The 13,190-nt window shown below is 41.1% G+C and overlaps 2 protein-coding genes across 3 annotated transcripts in view; one reads left to right on the top strand and one right to left on the bottom strand.

Annotated features, from left to right (window-relative positions):
- The window catches only part of LOC111875469 (neuroligin-3-like), a 1,112,233-nt gene that overhangs the window by 837,270 nt on the left and 261,773 nt on the right, over positions 1-13,190 (bottom strand). The window lies entirely within an intron of this gene.
- The window catches only part of LOC111875476 (slit homolog 1 protein-like), a 162,113-nt gene continuing 161,382 nt past the window's right edge, over positions 12,460-13,190 (top strand). For both annotated transcript variants that reach the window (XM_033755863.1, XM_023871764.2), the window contains exon 1: positions 12,460-12,575. The gene's annotated coding sequence lies outside the window, so the exon portion shown is untranslated. The remainder of the gene's footprint in view (positions 12,576-13,190) is intronic.

Genomic DNA, 13,190 nt, shown 5'->3' with positions numbered 1-13,190 from the left:
AGCTTAAAGTCCCTCCCGGAGGACTTGTTCCCTGATTTTTTCCGCCCTTAAAAATTCGACGACCCCCGCCGGGTATTTGAACCCGCGTACCACGAGTCATGAGGTGGGAACGTTACCTCTAGACTACGGAGGCCGCATAACTTAGTACCTAACTCACACTTTATTTACCCAGCAACACGCTCACATATGCATCAATTCAGTCACTCGCTCGCTCACACTCGTGCATAACATTTTTCAATCACTCACACTCACTCAAACCCTAGACTAAATCCTCAAACACTCACGCGATCACCCGCGTACACATCATCACTAGGCCTCACCCTTCTACCTTCAACAACAAAGTAAACCTTGAGGTGGCTTACGTATGTTTACGTTTCATATAGACGAGTGTACACGGTTCCGAGAGCCTAGAAGTACGCCCACGCCTCGTAATATGAAGCTGTATTTATTTACAGCCGCGTGAGGTTCACAAAGAACTAAAGAGGAAGCGATCGGCCTTCATTGCAGGGTACTATCCTAGTATTCTCCTCAATTGACTCAGAAAGCATACGTCATATCCGACTTCGCATAGCCCGTGTCTATGTCAATGTTCAGACCGCATAATAGTGGAGTACGGGTCAGGTTAACGCTGAACCAACCTATTCGGGTCGACGTGTCTTCGTGTCTCCCTATCTCCTTCAACTAACTTTAAAACCAAGCAACCGACCTACTTACAGAGTTTAATGAAGCTTGATGTGCTAGGCATGCCAATGTGGGCCACCGAAAATTATAAAATATTCACATCAGGAAGTGTCCGTTCACAATTACGTTTCAGAGACCAGTGAATGGGGCGACCAGAAATGCTGTAAGGTGACTAACACTGAAAAGATCTCCTTCTATTGTCGCTTAATGCACAACTGAAAATAACAACACAGAGTGAATGCAAAGCTGCATTTCCTCTTCTCTTTGGGAGAAGCAGCTCCATAAACACATTGTCTTGTATATAGGGTGGCAGTGAGTAGTAATTGTGGGTTCTAGATCTGATTATTGGATGTACTGGACGCCATTGTTACAAATACAATTGATTATAACAGCTCAAACGTTGAACCAATTCTGAATAACGAATCTCTCACTGCATTTCTCACGGTTCTCGGGCTGGTCTCTAGTCTTCTGCTGCTCAATACGACTCATTGTTCTGTCTGGTGAATTCCTCTGCTTTCGTAATTTCGGGAGAACCTTACAGAAATCACCGCCTTCAAAGGTTCTATTTTGCTGTTCACGTCTGTGTTGTCTCGGACAAGTCTGTAATGCCGTGGCAGCTAAATCCACTGCCCAGCAAAGGACGTGTATTGTCGTTGACAGCCTAACACTCAGGAACGTGTTTAGCTAACCGTTGTCTAGTAACGGACATCTCTGTTGTGCTCTTCCGATTGAAAACTTCCGGGTTTCAGACGTCATGTCACGATATGTAAGATTTGAGGATTTTAAGGCGGTGGTTATGAAGAGAACTATCTTCTGGGATAAATTCCGTGTAGTCTGTTGAATGTCTACAGACGTTTCGGAGGAACATATCACCTCCACCTTCAGGATCGAATAAGCCTAGCGTGAAAGCAGGTGGCAAACCGAGTTCATTCTGAAAGCCGATAATCGCTCAGATTGCAATGGAATTTCCGGCCTTCACGAAACCTGACGTTTCGGTACCGTGTCTACAAGAGCAAGTGTATGTAACGGGGCGGTCGAGTGGGTGGGCCCGTTTCGGTTCTCCTAAGCCCCAAGTTCAAATTTCGGCCAGACAACTGCGTACCCCGAGCGTCGCTTTTCGCGACGTTCCCAAGTTCCTCTAATCACATACCGAGAAACAACCCAAGTTAGGCCACTAATGCTTCATTTCAATTCAATATTCACTAAACATCAAACCATTCGACACTGCAAGTCTGAGGCACGCATGCAGCATCGTTAAATAAGTTATGAGTGACCTAAATAAATAAGAACGAGCCACTAGAACCTGTCCCGAGACAGTCAGTTCCTAGTAATTAATACCTTTGAATTTTAATATTACCTTCCTAACTATAACTAGGCCTCGCAAGTAGTTGTACAAGTTCTGAGACTAAACTTCTGCTTTCGTTACGCATAAAATTGTAAACATTTTCGAAGGATGTGAATACGTGATATTATGCCTGATAATTTGCACGTAACTTTATCTCAAAGCATATCATGAAATTTCATAATAATTAGTTTTTATGTTTGCTTATTAGCGGAGACGGTGATACGCGAAAGAAAGTATAATTCTCCCTTGAATATATTTTTATTCTTACCTGACTTTTAAAACCGCTTATTTGTTTCCTATTACAGAAAATGGCCTGCCTAGGGTGCTGGATATGGATAACATTAATATCAATCCATAATTGTGGTGCATCTTCAGACAGGTCCAAAGTATGCATATACATGAGCTATATTCTTAAAATGGACTGCACGGATGTCAAATTGGAGGGCCTTCACGACAACACGTATCCAATAAATTCACCCTCACTTTCAGTTCTCATTCTTAAGAACACGGGTCTGATGACATTGGAACCTAATGTATTCAGCCACTTAACAGAACTCACGCGCTTGGATCTGAGTAGGAACCATCTACAGCATTTGCACAGTCGCCTGTTTGTGAACCTCACTGAATTATGGACCCTTGATATCACGAATAACAGACTGATGTCTCTAACGGACGAGAGGCTTTTCGCATCACAGCTGAAACTGAAATATCTGAAGCTATCAAACAACAGCCTTATATTCCTGAGCAAGCAACTGCTTACTCCTCTCGTCTCTCTAAAGAAACTCTATCTATCAGGAAATCCATTTGTTTGTGATTGTCAACTTCGCGTCACAATGTTGTGGTGTGCAGAGAGAAACGTAGCTACAAACGCTGTTTGTCATTATCCGGACATTTACAACGGTTCTTCATGGCAGTTGCTCAGCGATCCTGAAATATGCTCCAAGACAACACATTCTAATGAGATGTCGGTGATCATGGGGATTGGTTTCATTATAATAACCCTCTGTGTTCTGCTAGTAGTCTGGTGGTTCTGTTGGAAGCCCTCAAAGACAAGAGGAAGGGAGCGCAGGACTGGATGAATTTTAATTTCCTTCCCATGAATGTATGAAAGTACCCTCAGTATTTAGGGGATGACTAAATCAGAAGTAATTAGATGGTCAGAGAATGTATCACGAATGGAGAGCCAAGAAACAGATGCTTGTACACAATTCAGAGACAAAGTACGTTGGAAATATACAGCCTACAATTCAGGACACCTAAATATAGAAGGAATGGAATTGAAGTTAATCTTCCAGAAATATCAAGTTAGGAGTCTGACGGATTCAGCTTGCTTAAAATAGAATCTAGTACAACGAACCTTAGAGCTACATAAAAACGAAGAATTTCTTGGACTATGTGAGTGAATTTCAAGTCTTCTGCAAAACAAACTTTTTTTTTTTTTCAGTGAGTAGCATAGTCACTTGATGAATATATGTCAGTGTACGGGACTACTGATGAACACAGTAACACGGAGAGGATGACAACTGTCATACGGAACAACTAAGCCAATGTTATGTAATGTTAATTAATTTACGTCATTTTTTTATGTTTTCGACTGCCATACAATGTCCATTGAAAATTTAATGTGGAATAACTTCGTCTGTCAGACAAATTACACAGTCATTGTGAGGGAATTCAATGCAGTTCAATTAAAACGTGAATCTATAGCCACAAACATGAAGGTAATACCGCAATAACATATGCCCTCATACGTGTATGATAGTGGTGACCCTTCAGCGCTTGCGCAGGTAAGCTTTCCTAGCAAATTAGTCATACTCGCTTTAACAATATTTATTCTGTGCGTACACGCCGTGTAGTATCGAGGGAAATGTAACAAAGCGGCCGTGAGTTGCTACATGACACAGCGACAGAACCCAGTCTTATTCCGTCAACCGGAAGTGAGGTTGGGTCTTTCGGGAGAAAACTTTCCGTTTTATCTTAGTATCTCATTTCCTTTCTCCTACACTTCAGCCCATTATTCCCTTTCATTTCTTTTCCTCATTTTCTCGTATTCCTTTGCAGTTCCACTCATCTGTCCGTCTTACAGTCATTGCGATCCGCCTCCTTAGGTTACACAGTGACCCTCTAAACAGCCGATGCATAAGAAGCACAAAACAGATGTCACTGGTGCTACACCATGCGCTGCTTCACGTCTTCCCCGAGGCCCTCGACCTCTGAGAGCTCAAGTAGTCCGGTTCTGGGTCACATCCAGCCTCGTATTCAGTTGGTATGCGGGTTCTTGCCTTGGTCGTAAAGGGGCTGAGACGTGAAGCTGCTCATTCACCTGCAATTAGTACCGAGGTCAAGCAAAAAGGTAAAGATGTCCCTGTAACAGGCCGTGAAGGCCCATAGGGTTCTGAGACGTCGAGGTTCCCACATTTTCAAGATAATAGGCTCACAGCTCCTGGTACTCATTTCTGTTAGCGGCTGAGTCGACCCAAGGGCCAGGGTACGGCTGGAAAAGTTAGGTAAATTGAAAAATCTACCTTACCGGAATTCGAATCCGCAACCTTCCAGCTTGTAGCATTGGGACTCAACCAACTACGCTACAGCGTGCTCCCAATAATGGCGTAACACTTAACTAGTTAAGCACAGGAACAATTTTACTTTATAAAGAAAACTATAATCAGCAAACACATGATGAACCTATGTAAGTCATTCATCTGAAGCTGGAAAAGTTAAAGCCGTCCCCATATTTAGTTAAGTACAACACAATGAAGACGTACTGGGGAGTGGAGGTATCTGCCCAGCGCTCTCGACCTCGGAACTAGATGGACGTGAGTTGTCAGCCTCACACACCGGTCGCTTCACCCCCAGGAAACAACTCCGGGTACCAATTGAATAGGAAGTATGGATATTTCTGGAGAAAAGAAAAAAATTCCCTTTCCTCTGCCGGGAATCACTCCCTCTCTGTCCAGACCTTCGATATACCGAATGAGTTATCCTGACTCCTGAAATCAACCAGGACTAAGTATAATACGGAGCAAAGGAGCATACATTCAGGACAGTCTGCGGCGAATATGTGGGCCTACACACTTACAGCCGTCCTGAGCTATGACGTAAGCGCATGGGCATGAACTTACGTAACACAGGCCGTTTTATTTGGGACAGACAGGAGCTGCAATGCTTACACAGATCCTTGACGTTGATAGTTCAAATTCAATTACGTATTCAGAGTTAAATAATAACTGATGGGTTGGTCGCGAAGCACTGTAACTGGAAGTATAATGGAGGTAACAACCTTGGTATTTTCTGGCCTATTTTAAAAGTATCTAGCTCGAGGAACGGAAAAGGAATCTCCGGCATTCAAATAATTGATCTCCATTTCATTCTTCGTCATGACACAACTGCGTGGCCAAGCAGTGTTTCACATCGATACTGCAACCTTGTAACTTAGACACGCCGAATCATTCAGAGTAAGCCTATGAATTGATACGATACGAAGATATGATACTGTATGATATGATATAGTCACGTTTATTAGTGACTAAAGACGGGGTTCGGTTTGGTAATTGGATTTATTAACCACCTACAGGTCATAACTACAAATAATTATTACACAATTGCTGATTAACACAATTTACAATCACTCCACACTAATATTCTCAGTCTATTTCCACTAATCTTCGCTATCCGTTTACTAAAAACGGATTTATAACAAAGGGAACTGTAAAAGTCTCACTAAAATACACTGCTGTACTACAGCACATGTATCGCCTCACACTAAGTCCTCTAATTCTTCTTCTGGCCACATTGTTCTTCCCTCGGAACTTCGGTATTCAAGTCAGTCCCCATTTACAAATTTTCTTTTATCCGTTCGGTCCGGATTACGTACAGAAAACACAGCACATCTCTTGTTGCATGGCACAGACCACACAGAAAATACGTGTCATGTTTCTTACTGCGAGTTCATTTGTCCGTTATCAGCGCTTGGCGTTGTGCTGACTACATAGAAGACACAGCCGCATCTATTGTTGCTTGTTGGACCGTGTGTACAGAGCTGTTGCCTGGCAACGCGTTGTTCGAATCAGTTACATTACGCTATATGATACGATAGAGAACTGCTAAGAACACAGTAACCTGAGCATTGAATAGTGTTTAGTTATTTCGTTACCCGTGACTCCCGAAACCTCTGTTATCTCTCACGGCCACTTTTATCCTATCTACTTTAGCATATTGGTCCGTTCGGAAGTCCCCATTTCTTACCATGTCTCTTTTAGTCTGGTACTCTCGCTCCTGGCTACGTTGTCCCTTTCGTTCTATCCGCAACACAGTTGTCCACTCTTGGCTGACGCTTGTCCTGGTAATGGAAGAATTACATCCCACCAAAACGAGGGTGCACGTCCACCACGCTACAATGCTTGACAACTCAGAGGGCAGTAATCCACAGAGAACGTCAATCTCACATTCCGAGGTAAATTTTTTCCTGAAAACGTAATTGGCTGTGTTTTGTTTAAAGTTCCTCTTTTCACAACAGAGTGCACATGTTTGGAGAAAGCAAGATTTTCAACCAACGAATTAACTGACGGCGAAAGCTAAGAAAGCAGCAGTCCAAAATCTCCAGGAGGATCTCAACCAGGCTACGTACGAGATTTCGAGGTTCAAATATGTTGACAAAACGGCGGAATAGGAAACAGATGGAACTTCGCAAAAACAACCTGAATGCACACTTAGGATATACTAAGATGTTTCGAACACAATCAGAGAACTTAAGGAATTTTCGCTACATCATAGTAATTCCGTATAAATTTCAAAACTAGAATTTGATTGGCAGTCAAGCCTCTCGATCAGCAACATGAATGCAGAAACTATTATTGCACTGCCGCAAACAACATACAATTTAGAACAATGCAGATCTTGTACATAAGACGAAGCGATACACGGGATAATGTAGTTATAATAATCTAAAATTTTATTTCAAATACTGTATATATTGTAACCTCACTTGAACGGATAAGAAATCCGGTCCCATACGGTTCCATTTCATACAGGTTTTACTTTAATACAAGTCACTGACGTAATGAGGCATTTTGGGTCGGGTACGAATGTAAAATTTGTTATGACTGGCTCCAAATTTCGTGGTCTAGTGGATAGTACAAGTGATCTGCATTCAGGAGCGGATTTTCTGGCACTAGATATTCACAGTCCCCGTGAGGCTCTCCAGATAAATCATGAGGTAATTCTGGAACTAGGTTACGATGCTTCATTGCAAATTATTTTCACTCATTCTTCATTAAGATGACACACAATCTGAGACACATACAGCATCGTCGAATAAACCAGGATGTGGCTGAGAATGACAAAATTTTACACAAATTTTATGCGATTCTTCACGTGAGTTCTGGGAAAATGCAGAGGCGAGTCGTTTAATTAATGAAACGTCGATATTTCCTACGTTTTATGTACCTTTCTGCTTGTTTTAGCAGAAGCTCCTAGGTTATTCAATCATCGCTGAATGTACCTAATTCAAACACTGACACGACAGTGGACATTTTGTTGGAAATACTGAGGTTTATTTTCGAATTCATGCAATTATTCATCGCTTTCTGTGTCCAGGCGTATTAAATCTATCACGATGACAGATCATATATGAATCACAAATTGTGCATGAAACATTCATATGTACGTTGATTCTTTCTACGTAAATTCTGCCTACCAAATCAGAATTTGTATTTTTCTTTCCGTGAACCATAGAAATAACACCAAGTCAAAGGTGAAGAGTCTGCTCTGTCTTCAGTTGTGTGTTAAGGAAACTGATGACCTCTCTCAGGTTTCCAATTTCTCTTCAGCTGCTGCACAGTGTATTGGTATCTTCCACGTTGACAAACTTCTTATTAGAGATGGACACTTTGTAAGGAACCGCGAGGAAATGAGTCATTTACTAGAAATTACTATGAGGACACTCTTCCAAGAAGAAGAGAGAGCCCCGAGAAAGCTCCTGTATACGATATATCCCGAGAAAATTCGAAAGTGTTATCTCCAAAATCAAAGACAGCTACAGTATGAATTCATTCACGGCATTCTGTTGACGTTTAAAAATTAAAACCTTATTATATACAATTAAATACAGTAATAAATTTTTAGTCATTGTCCTCAGAAATATATTCCACAAGGATTACATTCATACAGGTACGAAGAAAGAAGAAAATGACACAAGTCAGCAAGGGTGTAACGGATGTAGATTCAGGGTGTATGATCTCTTTCACACGAAATTTATGGGAAAGTCACACTCAGGACAGAATTTCGAGATGCTTCCCTTAAGATAAACATTTGTTCTCATAAAAAGGCCAAATTATCTATTTTATTATTGTTGTTTTGTTGCTTTTCTCTTCTCCACGACGTCCAGCGGGCACCCAGCGGACACCGGGAGCTCTATCCCCGGGGGTAAAGCGACCAGGGCGTGAAATTGATCACTCACCTCCAACTAATGAAAGATCAAGAAATGTGGACCTATTCGTTACTGTCATTGTTGATATATTTGTCTTTGTTGCTGCTCCAGTCAGAACTGCTTCACAGTTTACACGGCCGTGTATCATGCGTGCCAGTAAGGCTCTAGACTGACCGCAGCCATAGCTCAAGCGGTTAGTCGCTGGCTTCCCACTGCGGCGGCCTGGGTTCGATCCTAGGTCTGGTCAAGTGCGATTTGTGGTGGACATAGTGTCGCTGGGGCGGTTTTTCTCCGAGTACTTCGGTTCCCCTGCCAATATTCATTCCACCAAATTCTCCATCATCATCATAGTCAGCCGGGGCAGGTACAATAGGCCAATCAGTGGCCGCCGTGCCGAGTGGACCCAGCTGGACTCAACCACCCAAAAAAAAACAAAAAGAAAAGGCTCTAGACTTCTATTCTGAAGGAGCTCTATTCAAACCACAGTTGGAGAAGTAGGCATCTTGTCTGAGGGTCATTGTCGGGTTCCTCAGTCCCTCCAGGCAAATGGGTGGGGTGGGGGGTTACCTCCTTCCTTCGTACTGTCATGCTATCGTTCGGCAACGTACGGTCTAACTGCTGATACCTTCGTAAAATAACCCGCACTTAATACAATAAACTGATGAAAATCTTCCGTACGTACCGTGGACTTCTTTGATACCACAATTGAATTCGCATTCAAAATGCTTCCTTAACAACTCTTTTTTTTTTAATCAGGTGTGAACTTCTTGGCGATAGAAATACATTTCATAACTACTTTCGTCTTAAACAACCATAGCTGAGCTTTTTCAACAGAAGTTAACAATATATATTTGTGGGGGGTATGTGGCAACGAATGCTTATTCTTTGAAAATCTAATTAACAATAGAGACATAGGTTTGTTCATCGTAATTTCCATTGTACATTTATCGTAGGAGAGGGGGTAAAATCATCAACGGTATTATTTAGAACGTATTTTAAAATTATCAACATCAATTTTGTCAAGAGTTATGTCAGACGAATATAATAGAAAGTCGAGAGAAAAGTCTGGCTCCAAAACGACGGTCCAGGTAGTCAGAAAAAAAAAGACAGAACACGTCAAGGGGCCTAAACCTTGGAGTAGCTGCTGTTTACCACCACCACCATCCTCGTCATCATAATAATCATCAGCATCATTTTAAAACTTAAGCATACAGAGAAATACTCGTAATTTTCGGGCAATGATTCCTTATCTGAAATAGACATGTAGCTCAAATTCGCTTAATTACTCTCGAAGTTTTGTATGCTGCTACAGTCTCCTTGCAGAACTAAGCATTCAAAATTGCCACCGTGGACTGAGTTGCTTGTAGTTTGGGACTGCAAAAGCGTCACATTTTATTCCTCAACCCGAATCGCGTAACAAAGAAAATATGTAGATTTCAGAGACATATAACGACATTTTATATATCCACGTGCCATTCCTTAATTGCGGTAAAAGGAACAGTTTGGAGGAAAGTATTGTATTAGGTTTCAAGTACCTGTGAACCTGAAGTTGCGCCTGTTTAATAAGAGCCAACGCCAATCTCGTCCGGTAAATCTTACTGCAGATTCTGAACTAATTTAATTGGATTCAGTGTTTTAGAAGTTGTAACCCGGGAATAAGCGAAAAGAGATATGGGCTGGGGGGGCACATCATCAGCCTTATGCATATCTGTATTGTACTGCTTGCAAGGGACCAAATAGAGGCAAAGTAAAGTTATACCTGAGCCAGTCGTAATTCAGCACGAAGTCATTTTGACATATGGGAGAGTGCAAGTAAAGCTTCACACATTCCTAAACCTGGCACTACAAGGAGAAGCGTAGTTAGCTTTACGCTCTGGCTGATTAACTCTCTGCTGGAACGAACCCTCGGTTCTCAGTGGTTAGGAGGCTGAGTGGAAACATATTCAGAGGACAGAGAGCCGAATACTCTTAAAGGAAAATTTATTATATTTGGAAACTTACAGATTGCGTGAAATTCATACGTGCTTACCCAGCTTACTGTCATTGGGGTTTAAGTGGATGAATGTCAGATTTTCGGAAAAGAGCGATTGGGAGCCATTAACATTAAACGGTGAAACTGGGAATCATGTAATCTCTTCACTGTTGACATAAAATTGAATGCTTTAAAAAGGAAGACAACATTACTGGATACCTCGGAGAGATATTTCAAGTGGCAAACATAAAATTATATCTGGGTCTAGTCAAACATAAGGCATCATAATTGGTCGATATATGTATGCTAACACAGTCCAAGAATTTCGATGCCTAAAAATTCTTCTTGTGTCCCTCCATGCAGGAGCAGAGTAGAAAGGCCCTAATTAATGAAATGTTTTTACTTACCTGGAAGACACGTCAGTTGATGCTCTGTCGTCATATTCTTTGCGTAAAATTACTTTCTGGTGTCGCGTTAGATTGTACGTGGACAGATTAAACATTCATCAGGTTTCAATGGATCGTATTCTCTTCAATTTAAACTTACCTGGAACAAAGAAAATTAACGACATTAGAAAAGTAATGACTACTCTTTATACTAAATATTTCTATTCCATACACATCTACTTCCAAACAGCAGCACCCTAATGTGGGTGTTCAAACGTCAACACACAAAAGTTAACATCATCATGCGCATGGCAAGGAACAACATACAAACAGGAACAGATGATAACACAAAGAATGGGCTTCGGAATAGAAGCAACACAGAACTATATCATCTGGAAAGGTGGACGGCGCCCCTAACAGAGGTGCAAGAATTATATTCGTAATTCTAAGAAATTTCAAACGAAAATTAAATTAGAAAATGAGTGAAATAATCAATGTAAATAAATATCGAGTGTACATCACGTAAAGTAAACAAGAACCATCACATCTGCACATGTATAAATAGTGAATATTTTCTGGGGTGCAACAGTTTTGGCGTAGACAAAGNATATATAGATGAACATTTTCTGGTGTGCGACAGTTGTGGCCTAGACAAAACTCCTGATGATGGTCGTTTGAGGCCGAAACATGTGAAAAATAGTTGCATTGAAGACTGAATATATTGTGTTTTGTTAAAGATATATAAATGCAACAGGATGCTTAAACAATATGGGTTCTCATAATTACGACTGGTATCATACGGTTAGCTTTCTTTAAGGTTTCGCACAGAAGTATAATTCAAGCGATAATGAAACTAATTCATATTTCCCCGGATTCAGAATCTATGTACTGGTGTTACTGTATCTCGAGTGTATGATACGCAACGATTGCACGGAAGACATTGGTCCAACGGTATGTATTCCTTGCCGCGGGAACGTATATACAGAGCCGTTGCCTATCAAAAATAGGGGAGACACACAAACAACACGGTGATGTTACAAGACCTTTATATTTTCAAAATAGTGAATGTATGCTAAAAATATACTGTTATCAAAACATGCAAAATAGCATATACTGGGCAAGATCATGTGGTCCTCCTCCGTCACGATAGCCAATCCTATAATTTCTCTCTCAATTAATCACAGTTAGAACCAAGTATCTACCCGCACGCTTGGTTTTCAAGTAGTTGCAACTGATCTGCTTCCCTCAAAGCAAAGACGCTGCGCTTCACACAAACACGGAAGATACGGAGAGATATAAATTCACGCACAAATGTCACACCCTGGCATGCTCTGACTTTGCGATGGGAATGCAACTTCTTCATGTAAAAAACCTCATACTCATCAAAGATTGAAAAGCCGCACTGACGGTTTGAACGTTTGACGATGATGAAGACCATCATCATCATCATCATCATCATCATCACGTCCCACCTCAAGATTTTCATTCCGTTTTCATCCATATACACAAGACACGTATTTCCGCTGTCTGCGGCTTGCAATCTCTATCCCTCGTTTCGTCTATTTTGACTTAGTGGCGTGTGTTATCAACAGTGACGTCATACCAGTCCTACTACTGCGCGAGTGAGGAACAGTACAGCTGTGCGCGAGGTGACGTGCAATTCGCAAGTTCTCCTGGACAGGGGCAGTACAACTGTGATTAACATTATCACTACGAGTAAATGGAATACACTTACATCGACGTAGATTTGATTCTTTGAGAAAGGTAAGAAACAAATTTGCATTTACACAGATTTATCTTCTAAACGGTAATTTCTACAGATCTTTAATTTTCATGCAAATTTCCATTTTCTAAATGCACAATATACAATTATGAAATATATGTAGCTTTATACAACTGCACAGTTTAGAGTGAGGGCCCAAATGAGATACAGAATTTGGGTACAGTTTCAGAGGAATGATACCGTATGATTGTCCCAAATAACTCTTCCCTCGAGCTACCTATTAACTTCATTCTGCATATACCGTAAAATAACACCACAGAGCACTTGTATTTCCTAAGGCAAGAGCGTTAATAATATCCAGAAAACTGCCGATTAAAAACGAGAGGAAATAGAAAATATTAAAATACGAGTATATCTCTTTCTAATTACATAAAATGTCTCCCCTTTCTCTCATAATACCAATATATTGAAAAGAGACGGAGTGACTGTAGACAGGTTTCGACTGGTATTCGGAATTTTAAACACTCTACCACACAACTGGTCAATACACTTTACAAATCAATGGCCGACACAGACTAGATTTCTCAGTCTGTTACAGTCTCCATTAACTGTTTCTTGGAAGCGGCTTTTGACGGTGAACGGTCTCCTTCCTCCGG

The sequence above is a fragment of the Cryptotermes secundus genome, unplaced genomic scaffold, assembly GCF_002891405.2.
Source record: "Cryptotermes secundus unplaced genomic scaffold, Csec_1.0 scaffold736, whole genome shotgun sequence".
Lineage (NCBI taxonomy): Eukaryota > Metazoa > Arthropoda > Insecta > Blattodea > Kalotermitidae > Cryptotermes > Cryptotermes secundus.
The sequence above is the reverse complement of the archived record's forward strand: the minus strand, read 5'-3'. Positions and strand labels throughout refer to the sequence as shown.